Here is a 24491-nt window from a genome sequence, read left to right as displayed (position 1 = left end):
AATAAATAAGCAAGCTTTCATCCCTAATGAAAAGTTCTATAAATGTCTCAATGTTATACCATTAACTAATCCAAAACAACATATGTATTTACATGTATAATTTCATACACAACTCCTTCTATCAAAGTCAACTGTAAAATTCAAATTGACGTCAACACAGGTAGTGTTCCTTCTCCAGACATAGTTTTTACCTTCAGTTCTGCTATTACTGAATGTTAACAAGTGCTGTTCTGTGTTATTTTTAATTTATGAACTTGCATACCTTCCAACCCATTCATAGTACAGACATGTCACAAAAACAAAAAACACCGGGTTTTTCTGAAGGCTGTTCTTCCATCTAAGCATTTAGATTTAGACAGTAAACTAGTCCAAGATGAATTTAGGTTCTTATATTTGGACATACAATTTAGTGCAGAAGATAAGCAGCCCAACATATTCAATATTAAGAGAGACAGAGAACAAGTAAATCAAGAGGACAAATGATCTGCCCATGAATGCTAATCTTTTTTCAGCAATTTAATTGGAATTGCTTATGTGACAATAGAGGAGTCCACATTTGACAAATAGCACAACGTGATTATAGGAAAGTGTGTACCAATACAGCTAAGTTAGCATACTCTGCATTTTCACCTGATAGAGTATAATATCTATGCATTCATAGAGGATCTACAGTACTATGGAAAACAAAATGTCCGTTGTTCAATTTGCAAATGCATACTCTGCAAGTCAGGAAACATTTAAATTATCATAGCCATAAGTTTAAAAAGCCACATTTGAAGAAATATCATTAAAAATATATTACACCTAAGGCAGCCAAAGCAGTCACAATGTTTTTTTGGATTAAACTCTAGACAAACATAAAAGGAAAGAACAAATAAATGGAAAATGATTTTTATTTTAAGAATTGGAGAAAGCAAAATGTTTTTGACTTCTCTTTTAAGACAAGTCATCATAAATAGAGCTTCAAGCTGTCCCTTAGCATTCCTCATATGTATTTCCAGCTGAAGGAACAGAACCCAGAACTGATCTAGTTTCAGGCCACATTTGTCTTATTCATATCTGGGAATTAAGTGAGTGTTTCAGTATGTAAAAGGCTGGCAAGAATATCCACTTTTCTTCTAATGAATCAGTTAAGAGAAGCATCATACTTGGAGACTTCAGAAATTCATGAGCATGTGAATCACCCCGTTCTCTAGTCAGCCTGAGGTTGGAAGGCACAAAGGGTTTTTGTATCTTGAGTCCTCACTCCCAAACACAGACTCTCCTCTCAACAATAGAGTTTGTATTCATGGCTTCTATCATTACTTACAGCATTCTCTACATGACATTTAAAACAAAGTGGCAACTAGTTTGGGAGACAATAAGTCAATACCTTGCATATGAATAACTGACACTGATTTCTGGAGTCAACAGTCCATCTGTCCCCCCCACCTTTTTATTTAAGAGGATTTTGTCAATAACCATACCAACTCTACAGCTGTATTTTTTCATCATATCATCTATGAAAGGCCTACAGAACATCAGGATTACAGTCTTGGTAACAGCCTAAAGTTTCACATGAAACAGGAATATCCTGGAAGAGATGAGGTGGGGAATGAAGGGGGGGGGGGGGAAGGTCGAGGGTAGAGCAGCAGTAGGGAAATTGATCGCTGCCTACCATTAACACTAATAGGGCAGTAACACTGAACATGACCTCAGCATGAACTGTATCTGTTCGTAAATATTTTCTAAAAATATCTAGACTTTTTTTTTAAAAAAAGTGAAGTACTTTAGCAGCAGTTCTTCGACAATTTTTAATATTTCTAGCAAGAACAGCTTGTAATTGTACTGACTGAACAAGACACTAAATTTGCATTACTCATTATCCAGCACTCCTGGCACACAAACTTCTTCAGTAATTTAGTGTTTTTGATTTTGATCGGGAACATTTTGTGTAGGGACAAAATTTGAAGAAAAAAAAAGAGAGAGAATCTCAGAGTAAATGAAGATTGTCAATAATTTGTAAGTATAATGCCTGTGGTAATAAAATTCCCCTATATGACTAACTAACTTTAATAAAATAAAGAGAGAGAGGATTTGGGGCAATTACCAAAGTATTCTCTAAACATGATATTAAAGTGCCATAACACAGCACTTTTATTCTGTAGCATCTTCACCCTACCCAAGTCAGACCTCACACTCAGAGGAGAAAAAAAAAAAAACGCAAAGAAAACACACACACACTCCTTCGATTTTAAGACAAAGGTAAGGAAAAAAAAAAAAGATAATTTTGGTTTTGTTTGGTATGTTTTTTAACAGGCAATACAATTTAGTAGTCAGTTGTTAAAGCTGTCTGCATTCCAAACTCTGACTATCTTAGTCAAGCTTTTGGACACACTACTAGCAATTTGCATCTTATACATTTTTCTGAAGATGCAGGACCTCCAGAATACAGTCACCTCAAGGCGGATGTGGAGAGAAATATCACTTGTGGTCATGTTTACAGATTTGAATCCAAATTAATCTTAAACTAACGCATGTCTTCTATAAAATATGCACAAACACATAAGCGTTTCTTCCAAATCCTTAAAGTAACAAAAATATAGGTTTATGTTCCATGCTTATTCACTTTTTATCTTGCAACAGACTTATTCTTAACAATTACAGGGCAGCTTCAATTTAAATAATCTTTCATACTATGAACTACTTAACAAAATAAGGCTCATAAAAGTAGAAGCAAACATACCCCCTGAAGCTCCAAAAAATCACCCTCGATAACAAAGATTTTACAGATTGTGAGATTGAGCCTGAAAAATAATCCATTCTTTTCAATCAAAAGAAAGATTAAATTTAGAGGTCTCTCTTGCATTTCTACTTATACGGAATTACTTGTCTCTTCACATTTGATTTTTTTTTTAATTGTCTAGAGGCTTAAGTTTAAGCATGGGAAGAAAAATAAAAACTCAATTAATTGTCCATACATCCTGAAGTTCTTTGTCTCTATGTAGCAGAGGAGACAGAAGAAGGACACAAGAGGAAGGGGAAACCATAGCAAGAACCTGTTGAGAAAAATTACTTAAATACTACCTTTTTCCTGACTGCAGGAGAGTAAAGTTGAGAATAAAAAACCCAGGGTACAATAGTCAAGTTCAAAGCGCATTCCTCTTAACAGAAACAAAGAACCACTTGTTTGTATAATTAAATTTTGTAGAAGAGAAAGGAATAAGATTTGTCATGTCACAGGTATGATGAGGGAAAAAAATGCTCATAGAAGACAAGATAATCTTAAAATTACACTTATCTTTCACCACAAGGACAATGGTTATAGTAGCAATTCAAACACAGTCAGAGGGAGAGTTTGAATACAATAATTACATATAAAACAGAGAAATGCCACTTGAAACAGACTCCCATTCATAATGGTGAAAGGCTGTCCACAAGAGGCTTTGTGGACAAAAATCACATGAAGACCTTTTCAGTAAGGAGTTCAATAGCACACAAATATAAATGGGACTCAGATTCATACTGTTAAGGCATAACCTTGTAAGGTTATGGTAATGAGACAGCAGCTAAAAGAACTTTTAAAGATTACCAATATATAAGTACAAGAGTATGCTACCTCACTCTAATTAACCACAACAAAATGCCTGCAAGTATTCAGTTATGAAAATGAATGGATAAAACATGAGGGACAGTTTTAAAACACAAAGCAGAATTTAAAATATGGAGTTCAAAACAACAGTTGCACAGATATACAACAATGCAAGTTTTACTGAAATAATTTTCTACTAAGTGGTTTAGAAGACTAAAATATTTGTGCAGCAGGACTCTCAAAAATAAATAATAATAATAATAATATAAACTATCCCATTTCGACACCAGAAAGTGCTTCTCGTAACAGATAGCCCAAGCAATTCCTTCCTGGGCATTCCTTTCAATAACTTATCCTTTGCCATATCAATATCAAGCCTTTCATAAGAGCAGAAGTAAGCTAAGAAACTTAAAATCTCTATTTTTAAATAACTGTATACATTCACAGAAGTAAGTTTGATTTTGTTGCAAAATTGTGCCATAGCTTGCCTTGTTTTTTGTTTGTTTTTGTGTTGTTTCCCCTCCCATTCTTTCCTCACTGTGTTTTCTATGACCCGGCAACAAGCAAAACAACACCCTGTAGCTATCTCTGACTTACACAAGGTACTGGTCAGACAAGTACTGCTACAGAGTGCAGCGCTTTACCTGTGGTGGCAAAGGAGCCTCACCAGCCTTAGCTGTCACTGAAAGCAGTGGATGTCTTCAAAGTTTCTCAGAGAGAGAGAGAAGGGCAAAATAAAGACTTGTATGGTAGCAGCACCAGTGCTTTAAAGATAGAGAGGGGAAGGAATGATAAATTAATTTTAAAAAGCAAGCAGCACGGCCCTGAAGAGTCAGGGCAAGCCCCCTGCCCTCAGCTGCAGCCACTTTGATTTCCCACATCTCAGAGTCTTGCTCCCACCTGTAGGAGCAACAGTAAACTGCACACTTAGCTAGCCAATAGCTTTCTGGGCCATGGGTTTCCCTCTGCAGCAACTAAGCTAGAGTACTTTATGCAACAGTTCACTTTGCCTGTGCCTACAATCAATTTTTGGCTGAGCCCTGTCCTGTATTCCATTCGTCCCTGCGCATCCCCCCGTCCCACCACCCAAAAACCACCCTTTTTAGGACTGGAAGTACTGTGAGGACTTGCACCTCCTTGCTCCCTGACTGAAATATTCTGGTGTGCTCAATGTTTATTGGTGGGGACTGACTGAACAGATAAAGACAAAGCCTCCATGGCTGCACATGGTTTTTTTTCTTTGAAAGTCATGCCAAATTCTTAGGAGAATGCTTGCCTTGAGTATTCAAATAAAGTGATTTTCTTATTCTCCTGCAAAGACAGATGAGGACCAAACTGGTAGAAAATCCCACACTTCTAAATGTGTGTATAAATGAATAAATATAGAAAACAACAGTGAGTAAAAGGAGTAACAAACAAACAAACACAACAAGAACTGTAAGATCAAGAAGATTTCTAAGTGTTGCATACCCTAGTATTAACCTGAAATACTTAATCTCCCTGAAAATATTTAACCGTTGGTCAGAAACAGTCAGCTTGGCACCTTTGCCCATCTGAAACCTCTTCTCACTTACCAGCACTTCGCAACTCTCTTGAGCAAACTTTACGGGATTTAGCTTTCTCAGAAAGCAGAAAAAATCAAACTATACTTCCTCAGCTTGAACCAAAGAGAAGATGGCACAAAACACCATGTAGTAAATAAATAAATAAATACAAATCATAGAATGGCCTGGGTTGAAAAGGACCTTAAAGATCATCTAGTTTCAAGCCCCCTGCTCTGGGCAGGGTTGCCAACTAGAGCAGGCTGCCCAGAGCCACATCCAGCCTAGCCAAAAAAAAAAAAAAGTGAAAACACAACCCCAACCAACACAATAACATCAAACATCTGCCATCTGCGTGGTAGATGGAAACATCTCCCACCTTCCTGAAGCTCAGTCTCCACCTGCTCCTCCCTTTCCCTGTCAGCTGCCACCACACGCGGCCTCCTCCCAGCCCCAGTGCCAAGCAGCCTGCATCCATGCGGCCCTCTGGCTCCTGACCCTCACCAACAGCAGCTGCAGGCACCGTTCCCAGCCTTTTCTCCAGAGCAGTGCCCAGTTCCCATTTCTCCCTGAACCAAAGCCTGTTTTGCCACCTGAGAGCTGCATGACCATGTTCCAGCCTTGTGCCCAGGGCCCAGATGGCAGGGTCTTTGCATGCAACCTCAGAGTACAGGGGTATGTGGGCTCCCTCAGGTGAAATTATGGTCCTGGATGTTCACTTGCTTGGAGGAACCCAGTATGAAAGTGTTGCAAAAGGAGACAAACTCCTGTCAACATAATAAGCCTCGTAAAAATCCCCTTCCCTGATCATCCTCCTTACATTTGACCAGTGACCACTATGTTAGAGCAGGCAGCCCTCGGTTCTGCCAGCCACACAGAAGCAGGAAATGGGGGCATCGCAGCTACTGCAGGCCTGAGAAGGTCACCACTCGAACAAACCTTCACACTTTTCAACATCTAATTGAAATACGGCCTGTTGAGAATCACAAAGGCTTAGCTTAGTCCAGACAAAGCAGCCTAAGTAGTGTTCACGTGTTATTTAAAAAATACTACTACTAGTAATAAGATTAGCTTTAAGAGCAATGATCAAAATAAACATAAGTCTCAGTTAAATTATTGACTGGAATTTCCCTTTTACTGAGGGCTCAGTTAAATATCGGAAAAGCTGCTACGATTTGGACTCAAAAGCTAAAGTTAGAACTATTGTACCACACAGCAATATTAACTCTTCCTCTGTGGTAACTTTTCACATGAAGAATAGATTTGACAATTTTCAGCTAACAGTATGTACTCAAATGACTACTGTTTCCCCCATAGGCTTTCCCTATGATTAAATATGCTTATATATCAAATAACATTATAAACAGAAATTTTAACTTATCCTCTGATTAGGTAGCTGGCACCGAAGAGGCCCTTTAACTATCCACAGTGCAAACTAGCATACCATACTGCAGATATTACACAATTCCCACGTATGACATTAATGCTGTTTTGTTGTTGGTTTTGGTTGTGTTTTTGTTGTTGTTATTGTTTTGTTTTGTTGTTGAGTTGGTTTTTTGGTGATTTTTTTTTTTTTTGGGTGGGGGGGGCTGGGGCAGTACTTCAAAGCCTTCCCTTCAGAACAGAGCTATGATAGCTTTCAGCTATCTTCCTCAGGGATCTCTACTAGAAAAGGCAGCATAGAGATTGAGCTGCATTGAAACCATGTGGTTCAAAAGCAGGATCATTGCTGTTCAGGGAAACCTAAAATGGAAATGTCAAACATTTTCAGTTTTACTGAATAAAAACATTTCCTCCTAGTAAACTTGATGTTGCTGACTTCGTTTGAGTTGTTACAAAGGAACTCTGTGGGTTGGCCCTGGATGGCAACCAAGCCCCACCCGGTCATTGGCTCGCCCTCACTCTGGAATAGGGCAGGAATTCCATAAGGAATTCCTTCACTGCTTCCCACCAGCAGGTGTCCAGCCACCCCCTGGAAAGCAGAGCCTTAAGGCTGTGTGTCCTAGCTATGAAAGTCCCCCACTTTCTCTTCCTTCCTTCCTTCCCCAGTATTTTATTGCTGAGCACAACGACATGAGGTATGGGATATCCCTTTGGTCAGCTAGGGTCTGCCTTCCTGGCCAGATCAGTTCCCAGCTTCTTGCCCAACTCCAGCCTACTGGCTTTGAGGGAGGCAGTGGGAAAAAGAGAAGGCCTGGATGCTCAGCAATAGCTAAAGCACTGGTCTGTAACCAACACTGTCTTTATCACCAGTCTACAGCACCATACAAGGCTGCTATGAAGAAAATGAACTCTGTCCCAGCAGACCCAGTACAGGAACACTATGCAAGAGCTTAACTAGCACTGCATATGTTAGGAAATCCTGCAAGAACATTTGAGGGCTGGGAGAGGAAGGACAACAGGAAAAAAAAATCCAAATATGTCAATGATGAAATTGCATAGGTTAAAAAAAAAAATAGAAAATCCCACAATAACGTCTAAACTGCTAATCCGCGTGTTGTTTTTTTTTTTAGGGAACAAATATGTATAGAGGAATATGAGGATAATTTTTATATACAGAATTTCTAATTCAGTTTCTCTGACAAAAGTAATGAGAGACTAATATAGTCCATCTCCTTTTCCTATCTGAAACTTAAACATTAATTTAACAGTGTAACAGTTATTAAGGTGGACTATGATTTTACAAGCCCTTCAGAAAAAAAACAACAGCAAAACATTGCATACTTGTATCATATCTCAATTTGTAGACTGTGTCCATCTTTGTATTAGACACAGAGTAGGCGAGATCTTTTTAAAATTTCATCTGCATCAGTATCAACAGAAGTATATAGTTCTATTTAAAAATGTCTGCAGATATCAGCAGGAGACTAACATCTATCACTGAAAAATAGATATGAGCTTGAAGCTGCTACACTGAAAATTATTACTCATTTATGGAACTGCTCATCATTTAGGAAGCACTTGGAAATTATTCCTGATAGCATTATGCAAGATTTGAAAATCCCAACAAAGATAATCAGGGCAGCGGATAATCAGTATTTTCCATTCATCTTTAGCAGTTACTTTCAGGATATTGCAAAACAGTAGCATCTGTCTGTGAATTAGTGTGTTGGTTTCTTTTACTGTAAAAAACCTTGTAAAGTTTCTCATATATTGTATAAGGGTAAATGCAAAGGACACATTAAATTTTGTCTGCTAGGATGTATTTCTAGTCATTAAGTATTTCTCGCAACAGATTAGGACAAAATACATAAGGAAAAAATATTGCTGTGCATTGTTCAGCAAAGGACGCTGTTTCTTAGTTGCCCTCTTCCTGACAGGAGCAAGAAAAAATAACTTCAGAGTTACATAGAAGACTGGATCTACTGTTTTATTTTATCTCACAAAGACACGACTCAGCTAACAAACTTTGACACCAATGAACCATGTAACTCTGGACTTCTGAAAACTGAGAAAAACCTACAAAATGTAAATATTGTTCCAAATGGCATACAGTATCTGAAAATGAACCTTTGGAGACAGCAAAAATGAGTCTCAAAAAGAATGTCTTTACTAAGAATAGACATATAGATGGTGAAGCAACACCATTTGTCTTTGGAGTTTATTAAATAAAAATCATCATATCAAGTAAGCTTGAACATTCATGACAATTCTGCCTTTTTAAGTTACTTAGGAAGTGAAAACGCACTTTGTATGCCCTTTCTTCTGAGCAGGATTGATCCTATCTCCTCTATATATTCTTATATACTCAGCAAAAGTTTTGTTTTTGTTTTTGTTCCTGAAGGAGTTAGAGTGAACCTAATTATCTACATTTACCTAAATAAATAAATAAATAAAAGCTAGACTGTACTAAAGTGGAATAGTAAATGCTTTCCCAGCTCTCTATTTAGAGAGACTATTGCTCCATGAAAGGAAAAATACATGAAGTGAAGTATTAAAAATAATCTTGACATGATAACTATATGAGAATATTCCTTTTTGATGAAATTATAAAAGCAATATCGCACATAAACAGTCTACTTAAAACTATTTCTATATCTATATGTGCATCTTTATACTAATTAAATATTTAAAATTACCTGCTAAACAAAAGAGAGCTGTCCATTCAAATAAATATAAAAGCAATTTCTTCCACTAACAAAACATAATGCAACAGTGGGATGACTTATTTGAGCAATGTGACTAATACATATTTTCTAATTCCACACTTAAACTAATTATATTTTTTAAAACATAATTCCTAAAAATAAAATAAAATTAATTAAATATATATATATATATAATCTGGTTTTACTGCTAAACCATTGTAAGACAGTTTAAATTTTGTAAGTCTGGTGTTTGCGAAAATAGTTCATTATAGAATCATGTTTTACTCTTTTAGAACTTCTAATAATATGTCAAAGCAAGTTAAACTAAAAATACAGAGAGTTCCTTTCTCCTACATCATGGGATATCAAAACTTATAAGAAAATGCATATACATCTTTATGAACAAGAAAGCATTTAGTTTTCAATAGAAATAAAAGTTCCAGTCAGATATTCCAACTGTCATGCTTCTTGTAATAGTTGATGTAACTTCCAACTAGTGACGAACATATTCCAGAAATGGAAAAAATACTTTTTTTTTGTTTTGTTAATAATATTAAAAATTGACAAAACCTTCTAGCATTGCTATGCATGAATTAATTTAGGGCTACAGTAATAGAATCATTAAGCATTTCACAAATCCAAGCTACAGAATTAATCGTAGAAAACCATAAAGAGCAGACTATCATTTTAAGCTACTATTCAAGGAAGTACTGGCTACAGGAACATCAATAGTGATTCATAACTGCCGCACTTCCACTTCGGTTGCTGCATTTCATCCCACTGTAAAATGGAGAAAGGTTAACTTGTAAATTATGGTAAGCTCAGACACTGAATCACTGTCAATTCTTTCAATGTTTTAGCTAGTGAAGTGCTGAAATTTTTCTAATATAATGAAAATCCTGTTATATTCTTTTTACATGTAATTTCCAAAAGGAAAGCTAATTCTGATTCACATTAATAAAGGTAAACAATATGTTATGCATCATACTTTCTTTAGCGATTTCAAGAAATTTATGAAATGAGACAGACATAAATTTGCTTTTTACAAATGGAGAAATAAGCACTGTTGTGAGAAAAAGCATTTTGGGCAACAAGAAGCAAGGATACTAGATTTATTTTGTATTACACTGAATTGAAAATTATTACAGGTCAACAAACCTTGTTTATGCTTGAAAACTCTGAATTGATATAAGCATATCAGTGCAAATACTTTTTAACTTGCAATGTCTTCGTAACTAAATTTTTACAATTGTTTTCCTCACAAAGAGTTTAGTTCAATGACTGAAATTATAATGCAGAATATATTTTCTCTGTGCTTAAGGGCCACCAGCTGATCTTTCAATTTACAACAGTTCGAAAACTGGCAAAGAAATCTGAGACCTGTGCGACTTGACTCATTAGTTTAAAATTACTTGAATGACCCAACTAACTTACTGCAGTTTTCCAAAAGCCAATATATGTATATTAAGCAGCTTAATCCATAAACTGCCACAGTTATTTCTTATGAATTGGGATGTCAGTGTACTTCCAATCATGTTGGTTAGTGAAATTTGCCCTTAAAAGTGCCCTTAAATACATCCTTTTTTTTTTTTTTTTTGTACAGAATTTAATCTGCACCATTTCTTCAATGCCCAACCAAAGGCAAACAGCAGTTTCATTAGTATTACTATACATGGATTCAGAAAGGATTTTCACAGAATTCTCTTAGCATTACAACATCTAGAAAACAGCAAAATGATCCATCATTTGTGTGTAAAGCTCTCTGGAGCTCATATGCAGTTTTCACAAAAAATAATTGGAAAACCTACCATCTAGGAAAAAAAATATTTCCTTTAGATTTATTCTAAATTTTCTACCTGAATTTGATAATTGGTGTGAAGAATATTCACAAATGTATTGCTTAATTTTTTTCAACATATCTTAACTGTATCAGAGTGAAGTGCTTTTGTCTGAGTATATATGCTATGCCAATGAGAAAGTGTTTATCTCAAGTTTTATCTTCCTCCCTCTGCCTCACCCCATAAGAATCATATTTTTACATCATGTCTTTCCCTTCTTGAGGGAACATTTCTGGAGAACAACTGTCTTAACCATAAGAGTCCATTCACATGAACATCACAGATTAACTCTGCAAGTAAAAATTATCAAAGTTCTGTTCATGCTACAACTCAATCAAATCAAGCTGATTTTTTTTTTCAGAGACACATGGAGGGCACACTCTCCCATTATTTATTACCTGTGCACTACAGTAAAAACATCCACTGAAAATTTTCAAAACGGTGACACCGGCTGAAACTGCAAAGTGCTTGCCTTGTGGCTTCACTCACTCATAATTGATCGGTTTATTACTCTGAAGTACAAAAGTTTCTTTCTATAGTACCTGCAGAACTCTTTTAATATCATTGATGCAAACAGATACCGTGCAGATAAAGTCTGACAGACATATTTAGATAGCCTAAGATGTTAGCTATATTCTAGATATTTTCTTTAAAATCGCTGAATGCGTGTACAGTAGTATAAAGAACACGTAAACATAAATACGGTTCTCCATAATAATATAATGGATAATGGATAACGCATATAACATACAAAGGTTTAAAAAAATGATCAAATCCACTTTGTAAGAGAAGTATTGGGAAATTAAAATGTGAATAAAATCAATTTATTCATTTAAAAGCTAGATTTGGGGTATAATCTCACGATTTTTATTTGTTGAAGTTGTCAGTACTGTAATACTCAGTTGATAGATATGTAAGATGCAGAAATCTTTGATCGAATAATGAATCTGACTTTGACTTCCCTGCATTTTCAACTGCTATTAGCAAGTTACTGTGAAGTGACTAATTTTCTCCCTTTGATACTAACCAAAAGTTTATTTTGGAGTCAACATCACAGTAAAAATTCTGACACGTTTCCCCAGTACATCCTATTTTCACGAGCTCGCATTTTGTCCTGAAAACAAGAATTGGAAAGCTTTCTTCTTTGAGAAATCAATTATTCTAATGCTCCATACAATACAATCTAAAGTAGGACTGCTGCAGAAGTAATTCAAACCTTGCTGCAATTCCAGCCTTTGCAGTGATTCTGTCCCAACATCTAAACTCAAAGAACATGCTCATATTCTACATAAACTGCAAAACAGTACTCAGACAAGGGCTATAGCACTTATCACATTTGCACAGAGACCTTCAACTGAACTGATGAATGCCAAGGTGATGGGACCACCCGTGACAATGGAGAGTATGAGCATCTTAATCTCCATCAGGAGTCTGATGTTCTTCCTAACTCAAGGAGCAGCATTGAGAAGGCAGTTTTCATTTACCTAATGTATTAACATTAAATAATTAATGACTGTTTTATACTCTTCTTTGTATCAACACTATAATGTTCTGGTTTGCTTTTTCACTTCTCCTTGAAGATGATCTCTTACCATCATCTAGAAAGAGACTGGTTAGTTTGCCCTGGACAACTCCACACTTGTAGCGCTTGTAGCACTGCTACAAGTCTGTGACCTAAAGCATTATCCTAAACAACCCCCAACAACTGCAGGAGTTTGCCTGGTATGAGATTAGGTCATGTTCGCGTTTTGTGTTTCTGTAGCAACCAGGTACGAATGAAACCTCCCCAGAGACAGAAGCTGAATTTTCTGCCTTTGATTGCCTCTTCTTCTCCAGTTTTTCTGTGCTGATCTTGTTTTGATCTTAAAGAAACTGAATCAGACATTCGATAACATCAACAGCTTGAGACCTCGTAAAATTAATATTTTCTCTTTCCTGCATTTGCTCTCTCATTAAAAATCATTAAACAAAACCAAACTGAAAGAAGCATAAAAACAACTTCTGGAGAAAAAAAAAATCTTCCAAAAAGTTTTTCCCAGGTAAAAACATTTGACAAAGATAGAAATTAATTATATTATTTGAAAATGAGTCATGCTAATTTTTAAAGTCTTAAATTTTTACATGTTTCCTGATGAATAGAAGAAGTTGAACATATTCATGTTGTTTTTTGTTAGCGAGCTAACCATTAATGAGCAGACACAAACATGATTGCTTTCAACTGTTTAATGATGTAATATTAAACAGGACTACTGTTAACAGATACAGTGGCACTCTCAACACGGTCTGTCTTTCTATTTGTTGCATGCACAAGCTCAACACTTATGCGCCCGTTTACAAAAAGAAAAAAAAAAGTTATGTCTTTGTGCTTAGGCTTTAATAGAACAATTGCAACTAAAAGAAAATTGCATTTGTATTGTTATGCAGAATATTCAAAGTGCATGCAAAGAACAAAGATATGAGATCAGAACATTTAAAATAATTGAGCAAAGTGTTAAGTGCACCATCTGAAGTTGCGTTGATACCATCTGATTCCTGCAGCTAACACAGAAATTATACCAAGTGCTAGTGACTAAACTTGGAAGGCTTTCAGGGTCTGAGTTTTGTTTGGTTTGGTTGTCCTTAGTTGTTGGTTTTTCTTTGTTTGTTTTGAGTTTTTTGTTATTGTTATTTGTTTCACGCAAATGGACTATTCCTCATATTCATTTAACATTTGCTTAACTTTGGGGTTGTAAAAATGAGAAATCATGCTGTGTGCTGCTTATGAATCTATAAGTTTGTTTATAAAAGTCAAGGATATATCATCTTACAGTACAGAACAGATAACTGAGGAGTTACCCTCTTACATTATTGAATACACACTGATATGAAAGCAGAGTTAGCTATATTCCTGATTGAATTTATGCACGGTGAACAGCAGATTTATATAAATGCAACACTCAGAGAGATCTACGTTCCTATGGAAGTAAAAAAGAACAAATCAACTGACAAAAAAAGTTTTTAGTGGATAGACTGATTTTTTCTAGCCCTATTCATATTGGTTATGATTGTTTTCTAATAACATAGAAAAATCTATAATGAATTTTCTTAATGCTTTTGACTGTAAAGTATTGTGCAATTTCATAAAAATATCTAACAGACTCTTTTTTAAGATAAAACACCCTGCAAAAAAAGAACAGATGAAAAAAATATAACTTTTTCCCCCAATTTTCAATTTGGTCCCTAGAATTTGATGATCAACAACAAGGGCACATCTTCCTATTTCTCACTTCTGAACTCATCCTCAAGATCACCCTGACTACCTTACATTTATATTCTTCATTCTGATTTTGGGGAAGGAGGAAAAACCTTCCCTGTAATTCAGGCTTCTTGCAGGGTAGCTATCAGCTTGAAAACACAATCGGTGTAATGCTTTAAAAATTGATTTGTCATGACTAAACTTGAGGTTGATGGAAGATATAAAGATAGTGAAACATCTTAAGCATGTGATTTTAGCTCCTAAATTCGCATCTAAGGAAATACACAGAAATCAGCTTAGGAAAACATCTGATTAATACTGTTTATTTGGTCTAGTCAAAGCATTTAGAAAAAAGGCATGTCTGTCTTATGATGCGCTGATAATGTACACGTTCACCGTGACTTGCTTTCAATACCAGTTCAGTTGTTTTCTAGCAGTAAGAATATGCTCTTATTCATATGAAGCACCATTCTAATATACAAAAAAAAAAAAAAAAAAAAAAGAAAATTGAGGCCCAGACCCACAACCATCCATATTTTCGCCTATTGTAATTTGAAATTTGTATGTCAGAGTTCCAGCTATTGAACTCTGCAAAACACTCAGTGATCATGAGGAAAATAACTTGGCTTCAGAATACTCTAAGAAAATGAGGGAATTAAATAATAAGGCAACCGCAAAACAAAATAAAACACAGAAGCCTTCTATTGAACTACAGGCTTTATCCTCATCAGTACCAAGAGAGGAAATTCGATTTTGCAATGTAAAGTAACGCATGGATGCATGGTTCTTTATTGCTTTTTCACAAGAGGCATATTTTGCATGGTTATGTTTCTTACCTGTCCTAACTTTCCTAATATTTTCCAAGAGAATCCAATTTTGCATTAATTCAGTCAGGTGTAAATTCTGCGCCTTGAATAGCCTGAGTTTCTACTTCAGGTAGAAAAAAATAATCTTAAGAGACTTGGAGAAAGGAGTAGAAATTGGTTCTTGAGATTATGAAATTTTGTGAGCAAGATGAATTCCCTCAACCATGGCACTTCTAAAAACAAACAAACAAAAAAAAAACCTAGTGACAGTGAGTGGAATGTGAGGAAAGACTATCATTTCTACATTCCCCCTACACAAAGAGGAACATTAGAAAACAAGCAGCTATCCAAAGAAACTTCTTGTTTATTTTTCCGTTAGTTTTGAACCATTCTGAAAGAATCTAATTGAAAATGTAGCTTTCCTGAACAATCAACGCAAAAGCAAAGAAGAGAAGCTAAATATTAAAGGCATGTGAGGAAATGAGAAGAAAAAGTCTATAGTCCCTAAACTGAAGTGGAAAAGAATAGAATACCCACAGCCCAAAGGCTGGGATGATTAAGTGTTAAATAAAACTATGAAATGAAATGAAATCTAAAGTAAAATGCATTCTTAAAAAAGACGTTATTGAAAGTGTGCATAAAATAATGCATAACTCATATAGCATCTCGCAAAAACAACTGAAATAGCATTAAAAATGTTGATTTATTTTATTCATGGTGCTGACAGTCTTTCAAAAATAAACATCTGCACAATCTGAGTCTAAACCAATGTATTTTATGAATAAGTCTGATAACATCTGTTTATCACTAGGCAAATAATTCTATAGCCAGATAGTAGTATAAATATCCAACTATTTCATAAACTGTTAATTCCAAGCTATTACACAACTGAATGGTTGTATGTAATACTGGCATATACTACCATGTTTTAAGTGCAAAAAATATAGCAATGTATGTAATTCTAAAGAAGGGAAAACAATAAATGAAAATAAAATGTGAGGTGAAAGAAGCTGCTACGGACAACTGCCTCACAAGGATTGTATAAGATAATTCACATAGCTTCTGTGTGAAAAGGAAGAGCAAAGGACACCTACATTCTTCCCTGCATTTTAAAGAAAGAGAGGTGTTTTCCCAAAACTCTCTGATTGCTTTTCCTAATATGACTATCATTTCTGATATAACTAAAATGAAAGAACAGCAGGGTGAAAAAAATGGTTTTGTGCTTGTTGTTTTGGGGTCCATCCCCCACCTCCCCAAGAAAGCAGTTATGACTGCTTAGTCAGTCATAACTTCCTTAACACAAAAAGCTTTGGTATGCAGTTTAGTTATTTTCTTTTCATCTCTTCTTGCATTTCTGGTACTGTAATAATGAAATCTTTTGTATTGCCACTATGAAATCTTTCATACTGCCACTATGCAAGAAATGCATATACACCATATACACATGATTTATACAGCTAGGAGAAATAGAATATATCTCAACTTTAAAAATTAAGTAGTGTTGATTTATATAAAGTGGAATATACGAAGTGGGATGCTTAGGACTGTTTAAAAGAAGACTAGCTTTATTTACTATTCAACACACTTGAATGTCACAGAAGAGTTTAAAATGCACACGGTAGTAAGCATTTTGATGCAAGGGACACTGAGTGAATAGCAATCATCTTGAATGAAGCTGAGTGGAAAATGCCGTTCCTAACAGATTTGGTTGCATGTTTTTTAGCTACATAGATTTTTATTAGAAAATATAAATTTGCTGGGGAAAAAGAATTCTCCATGGAAGATATTCAGTTGAAAAGATTGACCAGGTAAAGTGGTCCAGACTGTAACAGACAATAGCCTGATCTTTGCTAAGGGTACAGGATACTAAACCGACTCAGAATTGAAATACTTGAAGGCAGTAAGGTTTATTGACGGTAAAAAAGCCCCTCAGACCTGAACAAATTTCAAGTATATTCTGAGAAGTCTCAATTCACTGTCACCATGGAATTTTGATCTATTTCTGAAACTAAAGAGTACGAGCAACTTCAGTCTAAAGTTAATCTGAGCTTGAGAATACTTCCAGTTTTCCCCAGTTTTTTTAAGGCATTTTTCTCCATATATCTCTGAAATAGAACTGCCTCTTCTATACTACAAAGCAATTCCCATTCCCTTCACAGCTTGCTTTCCATTAATATTATTTGTAATAAAGATACTCAGTAGTATAAAGCTTCTTTATAGAGGGCAAACTTAGGGCTACCTTTTAACTACCTGAAAAAGCTGACAACAAGATGACAGTACAGGAGTCCTCTAGTCTGTTCAGAGTCCTCATCTCTTCCACCATCTTGCAGTGAAATGAGTATTCTCTTTAGTGTCATTTCAGAAAAGGGAAATGATTAATACAGCTCATCCTGTACTAACACACATGTACATCTCTCATCTCTTCCATCATTTGCAACACTTTAGAACAGAATTTTGTCTTATATAGCTCTGAAGTACAGAACGTAGCTCTTCTTTCTTTTCATTTTTCCCCATTTCCACTACTCCACGTAATCACATTTCCTGAATGCTTCCCACTATTCCTTATAAGTTAGGCTGAAAAGCGCGCCAAAAAAACCTAACCACCCCAAGATAATTTTCACACACATTTGCTGAATCTTAGTATAATCTTAATAACTTAGTTTGCCTACAGAATATTGTACCACTGTAGCTGTTCTTATACAGCAATGCTGCCATAAACAACATATTAAAACCACAGTAACACTGATACTTTATAAATAATGAAGTGCTATTACAATAGCATTGTATTCAGCCTGACACTGGATGACTGTCCTGGTTTCAGTTAGGACAGAGTTAATTTTCCTCCTAGTAGCTGGCAGGGTGCTATGTTTTGGATTAGAATGAGAAGAGCGCTGATAACATGCTGATGTTTTAATTGTTGTAGAGCAGTGCTTACACCAAGCCAAGGACTTTTCAGCTTCTCGCTCTGTCCTGCCAGCGAGCAGGCTAGGGATGCAGCAGGAGCTGGGAGGGGACAGACCCAGGACAGCTGACCCAAACTGGCCAAAGGGGTATTCCATACCATCTGACGTCATGCTGAACAATATATAGGGGTGGCTAGCCGGGGTGGAGGCGGGGGGCCGGCTGCTCGGGGATAGGCTGGGCATCGGTCAACGGGTGGTGAGCAGTTGCATTGTGCATCACTTATTTCGTACACATTATTACTATTAATACTATTATTATTATTATTATTATTGTTATTCTTTTCCCTGTCTTAATAAACTGTCTTTATCTCAACTCACAGACTTCACTTTCCCGTTTCTCTCCCCCATCCCGGAGAGGGAGGGGGGAGGGTGAGCGAACAGCGGTGTGGTGTTTGGCTGCCAGCCGGGCTAAACCACAACAATGACTTTGTATAAAATTTAAGATAGCTGAGCTTCATTTAATGCAAAACAGTCAGAAGGAGGATTTAAGCCATGTTACTACTTAGTTCTTTACACACTAGGCACTCTCTTGGTCATTACAGTAAAACAAAGCAGTTCACAATAATCTGTGCAACAGTAGCAAACTGTCCATGTAGGTCTTTGATTTCTCCATTGAAGATGTGGAAGCCAGAGAAGGGAGACTGGCATGCTGTAGATTAGCCTGTTGGCTAATGAATAATTTGAAGCAGCTAATCAAAGCCCATGTGATTGAGCCCTCCGATAATTGGACAGAAATTAACATGAAATTCCACATATCTGCTTGTGTAAGGATTAAGATTAGATGTTTCAGAGAATTTTCTTTTAAATCCTGAATGCTACCCTACACTGCATCTGAGCTGTACTCCTCCCTTTACAGAAAAAGTGAAGTTTAGGATCCTGTTCCTCTTTTCTCTTTTATGAACTTGCACTACTTCCTTTTTGAGAAAATGACAATCATTAGGCGATGTTCGGTAATTAAAAATAAAGGATATAGATTGCTCTGCAAGCCATCAGCTCATTGGTTACTCACAGATTTTTATTTTTTATCTCCCAGCTTTGCCTTTCCTCTTTACTTTCCTTGCCCCCAAATATTCTCCTCTTTGACAGTAAACCCATGTGTCCCATAACATACCACCAGAAAACAGGCAGAGCACGTGGTCACTGGACCAAATATGTAAACCAGATGACATGCCAGCATGCATATGGTGACTGGCCTGCCATGTCCTTTCCTCTCTGTGAGATACTAATTAAGTACTCCATTTTTTCCAGTTGCTGATTAGGTATTTCTGAGACTCCTATTGCTCTTTCAAAGCTGACTCAATCTGATCAATAGACATAAAACGTTACTATGAGAGAACTAACAAAAACAGGTGACTGCATAAACTTCATTTTCTAAAGAAATCAGACTATAAAAGAAGAAAAAGAAAAGTGTAAGGAAACCTCAGGTATCTAATCAGCAGTTAATGATGTGCTGACTAGGAAGCAATATTTTACTTTTGGACAGAGCCAACTATTATGAAAAAAAAATGCTATGAGGTAAAATAACCAACAGGAGCTCTACTAAAGAGACAAATGATTTCACAAAATTTTAAATGCTACCTAAAATTGATTCAGCAGTTAAATTTCTTATGCTAGGTCTATAAGACCTCTCATAGGCAAACACACTCCTAATGCCAGCAAATAGTTTCACTATACTCATCAAGGGCAGTCATCATCTTGTGAATGCAAGACGAGTTCACCGTCACTTGATTTTTTATACATATTTCATTGCTAGCTATAATCACTAGTGCATAATTTTGCTTATAATTTCCTTTAAAGATTTATCACCTGGAGCATCTTTCAGCTAGCCCTAAATTCCATATCGAAAACCAAATTCTTACATTTTCTAAAAATGTGTAAAATTATTTTAGCTATGACTCATTAAAAGAGTGGGAAGTTCATCGCTACAATCATAAAACCACATGCAATCCTCTTAAAATCGACGTTTCTCTGTAACTTGTACTTGAATCATAGGTGGCTTCTGTGGGCAATGTTTATGTCATATATGTTAATAGGGAGAAATGTGTAACCATTTTCCACTATTTTTTTTTCAGTAGGCATGAAATAATATTTAAATCTTATCTGCAATAGAAATAACACTTCATAAACCTGATACTCCTTAAAATTAATGCAGCTTAAGTATGATTGCTGATCACTTTAAAATACACAAAATGTATCTTGTTCTCCAGAAGGAGATGGTGGAAAGAGGCCCAAGTGGCCTCTTTTCTGAGCAATGCAGCAGCAGAATATGAATGGTTCACGTTCTAAACACTCGCATCAAACTTTTGAAACCTGGCATTGCAGGTAGGCTGAATTTATCCTTCAGTATTTAAGGTCGATCACCTTTTTTTTTTTTTTTTTTTAAGTATCACTTGTGAAAAGCTGAAAGCTGTACTAAAAGTCTGAAAGCTCCTCCATCTGATCTTCAGTTTTCCCAGCACAGCAACATAAAATCCTCCTAATCTTTGTAATTTCTTCTCAGGGTTAGAATCTTTTCTCTTTGATCCCCTCATGGCCAGTCTTAGGAGTGTATCTCTGCTCTAATCACAGAGGGATGGCCATCCTACTTACTTATAGACCACAGAAGCAAATCTAGAGTTATCAGGGTAGGTGACAGAACATAGGAAGGTTACAGCTACAATACTGTTTCAGAGAGGTGAAAAAAGGAGTTCTTCCATGTTTCATTTGACTTTTTTCATATTCTTTGTTGTAGGGCCACAGATTTTGGTACCACCTGGGTTTTTCAGAGTGCTGCCTATTGATGTGGGATGCACAACAGTGCATTGTATACTTTGCACATCATCAACACTACAGTAATGGTGTTACTGAGGAGTATGGGCACTATTCCTAATAATCATACATTCTTGCTGCATGGTACCTTGTACCTATTACTGAGAAAGGCTCAGTGGATTTCAGAAATCAAAATGTTCCTGTCTTAGGACAGGAAAGCATGAACCTTCTGATGAAAAATGCATTAACTAGGAATACTGAACTCACTCTAAATATTGAAGACTCACCTACGGAAATCCCAGTACATATTAGGCAAGCTAAAGTTTTCAAGCTTTTTGGAATTTTCCAACAACCTAACTTTTTTGTGCAGTGAAGAGATAGCGTGAAAATGCAATTTGATTGCTTCTGTGGCTTTATCTCATTTAATTTTAAACATATGTACTTTTCATGATACAGTTTACTTGCATTTTCATCATGTTTCGCTCAGTAAAAAAATGAAAGAAACTTTCTTTAAAATAAAAACAGCATATATATTCAAAGAATAAACCTATCACAATTCTGTTTTTGTTTTGTTTTTATGGACAGTACAGATGGATGGGGGATGGAAGTGAAAGAGACGGATAGCACAGCAAATATAGCATAAAATTCCTATTAGCTACAAAATGTGGTACAGAAAATATATTTCCTATTGTGGTGGATAATGTGACCGGCTCCCAGAAAAAATTAGTACCACATTAGTATTATATAAGCAAACACTGAAAAGTAAAATTAAAAATACTTTTACTTGCATAATATCTAATCCAATTTAGAAATGGTAAAAAATTAGATATGGAAATAAAAGGGAAACCATTTTCAGTTCTTCATAGTTTTGCACTGTTTTTCATGCTACTTAAAATTCTTATACCTGTAGATGTGTTTTGGCAAGCATGTTGTCTAGGGTATCATACAGTAGGCTTGAGGTCTGGTGACTTTTGTTGCATTTCTGCCATTGTCTCTAAATATAGCTATTTCAAAGTTTTTTTGTTTGTGTATATGGTGTTGGTTTTTTAGCTTTTTTTGTTGTTGTTGTTGTTGTTGTTGTTGTTGTTGTTTTTTTAATTGTTTAGGAATAGAGTCAAAGTATACAGATAATGTTGACCATAATGAATCCAACAGGAGCATATGCTCCATTGTACTAATATCCTCCATATTCACTACTCCAACATATGCTACAAACATCTTTTGGGTAATAAGTATTTTTTAATTCTTGTAGCTGCCTCCCTAAAGCCAAGAACATAATGACAAATTGTTAGGGATGCAGCAACATTCTACAGATCCTGAGAAGGAACACATTTGAAATGTAAGAAGTTCCTTATTATTTGATTCTTAGCATTGCTTTGTGTATATATCATGGCTGTTGCTAAGAGCAGTCTTTTAATCTTCTCCTCAATCTTTCCTCCCTTACATGTGTTTTGTGTTGCAGTTACCAATGGTGTCTTTTTGTTGCATTTGGTATATAAATGCACTTTATACACAGGAGTAAAACCCAAAAGAGAGTCTGATACCAACTGTTGTTGCCCAGTTATTAATAGAGGAGTTCTTAGGGAACATCATAAACTGAACTGTGATCTGTGTGAGTTCTATTAACTTCCAGGTAGAATTCCAATTTTAACCTTAGATTGTTTTATGGAACCAAAAATAGCCTCTCTTCTCTGTGATAGCGTGCCACAAAGCAGCAGAACAAAACTATTAAAGTAATTCCTGCAAGTGAAATGAAAAATAAACAAATAAGAGATTCAGCTATTCAATTCAAGTTGAAGACTGTCATGTTAAGCAATCTTAATATGAATACAATCATCTTCCTGAATATTGACATAAATCTAGTTTTTCTTTTGTGAATTATCTTGAAGATTACACACTTGATTCAATGAAAACATACCTTAAGAATGTAGTCTTGATTACCTGAGGTTTTCAATGTTTGTTGTCCACCCTCGTAAATTTCCAACAATTATCTCAATTGAAAATTAAAATAAGCGACTCCTAAGTAAACTTAAAATAGTATCACCCAATAATTTAAACTTTCTTCATTTAGTCATCTTAAAATGTAATATGAATGTTCAACAATGGCACAGTCATTTTTGTTTAGATATTTCAATATCCATTCATGCAATTAGACATTTCAACCACTTCCAAATGAATCAAGTAAGAGGGATTTTTTATGAAACTGAAGATGTGTTCTCCAAGATCAAATTCAGATACATTTATTATTATTATTATTATTATTTCTTTTTGGTATTTGTTTTACTTTTGAATGATAAACATGTGACCACATCAAATTTAGAATCTTTGTGGGTTCACTTGTGACACTGATTATTTTTTTTGTGATTCATTTCTATCTTGTATACTATTTTTTTCCTTTACCAACCATTGTCCAGTTCATCTTGATAGTGTTTCCTCCAAATAAGGAAATATTGGAGAGTCGCTAGCCTGTAGACTTGCCCTAGATAAACAACAGAAAATCCCCAGGGAGATTAGTGGTTTGCAAATATTTTAATGGTTTCCTCACAGAGAAAAGTCTGTACTATTTTAATGCAAGGAAGGATTACAAACATAATCTCATACTGGGACTAGCTCTTCAGTTCAAAATTCTGTTCCCAATCAGCAAAATATCTATTATGCACACAAGACTATGACTTGTGATCCTAAGTGTTTAAAAACCTCCAGGAGGGTCTTTTGTATTCCAGGGCAAGTAGGTACCATGAGAAAGGCTGACAGAAAAAATATAGAAGAAATTAACTCTTAGATTAAAACTCTTCAGGACATTAAAGAAAGACAAGCAAGGCGTGTGCAGGTATATTATTTTGTTCAGATAAATGTGATTTCTCCATGAATAAAGCATCCAATCAGGGCTGATGTGCTCTACAATAGGTACCATTGCTTAGTGGAAAAAATAAAGACAGAGTCTGTAACTTTAGTAGAAGTTGGCAAGTATTATGTACTAGCTACCCAGGAGTACTGTGTGGTCTAGCACTATCTTCCACATTTTAGACTACTGGACTAGTATCTGTGGTTGAACAACACATACATGCAGGAATCTTCAAAAGAAATATAGGTGGAGCCCTATAGCCAGAGATTATAGCCGGAGTACCTACATCAGCCAAATGAGAACTCAGTACCATATTGGACCAGAAGTTTCAGCACATGAATTACGGGTTTGTGAATTACAGAGTTCGTATAGAGGGATGGAGCTCAGGACAGTCAGAAACAGTGGTTGTTCTGCTGCCTAAAATATTTTGCTTTGCTTTTTCATTGTTTTTTTTTGTTTGTTTGTTTTAAGACTACAGGATGACAACCACTAAAACATGAAATATCTGCAGCTACCTAGAATCATAGAATCACAGAATCATAAAGGTTGGAAAAGACCCTCAAGATCATCTGGTACAACCATCACCCTACTACCAGTGTCACCCACTAAACCATGTCCAACCTTTCCTTGAACATCCCCAGGGACTGTGACGCCACCACTTCACTGGGCAACCCATTCCAATGCCTGAATACTCTTTCTGAGAAAAAATGTCTCCTCATTTCCAACCTAAGCCTCCCGTGACAGCTTGAGGTCATTCCCTCTAGGCCCACCGCTAGTTATCTGCAAGAAAAGACCAACCCCCAGCTCCCCACACCTTCCTTTCAGGTAGCTGTAGAGAGCAGTAAGGTCTCCCCTG

At 35.9% G+C, this 24491-nt stretch overlaps 1 protein-coding gene across 8 annotated transcripts in view; it reads right to left on the bottom strand.

Moving 5' to 3' along the window:
• The window catches only part of FSTL5 (follistatin like 5), a 415275-nt gene that overhangs the window by 199983 nt on the left and 190801 nt on the right, over positions 1-24491 (bottom strand). The window contains exon 1 of one of the 8 annotated variants that reach the window (XM_040555986.1): positions 4216-4287. The exons of the other annotated variants lie outside the window; for them this stretch is intronic. The gene's annotated coding sequence lies outside the window, so the exon portion shown is untranslated. Of the gene's footprint in view, positions 1-4215; positions 4288-24491 lie in introns of those variants that run through there. 8 annotated transcript variants of the gene reach the window in all.

The sequence above is a fragment of the Cygnus olor genome, chromosome 4 (genome assembly GCF_009769625.2).
Source record: "Cygnus olor isolate bCygOlo1 chromosome 4, bCygOlo1.pri.v2, whole genome shotgun sequence".
Taxonomy (NCBI): domain Eukaryota; kingdom Metazoa; phylum Chordata; class Aves; order Anseriformes; family Anatidae; genus Cygnus; species Cygnus olor.
The sequence above is the reverse complement of the archived record's forward strand: the minus strand, read 5'-3'. Positions and strand labels throughout refer to the sequence as shown.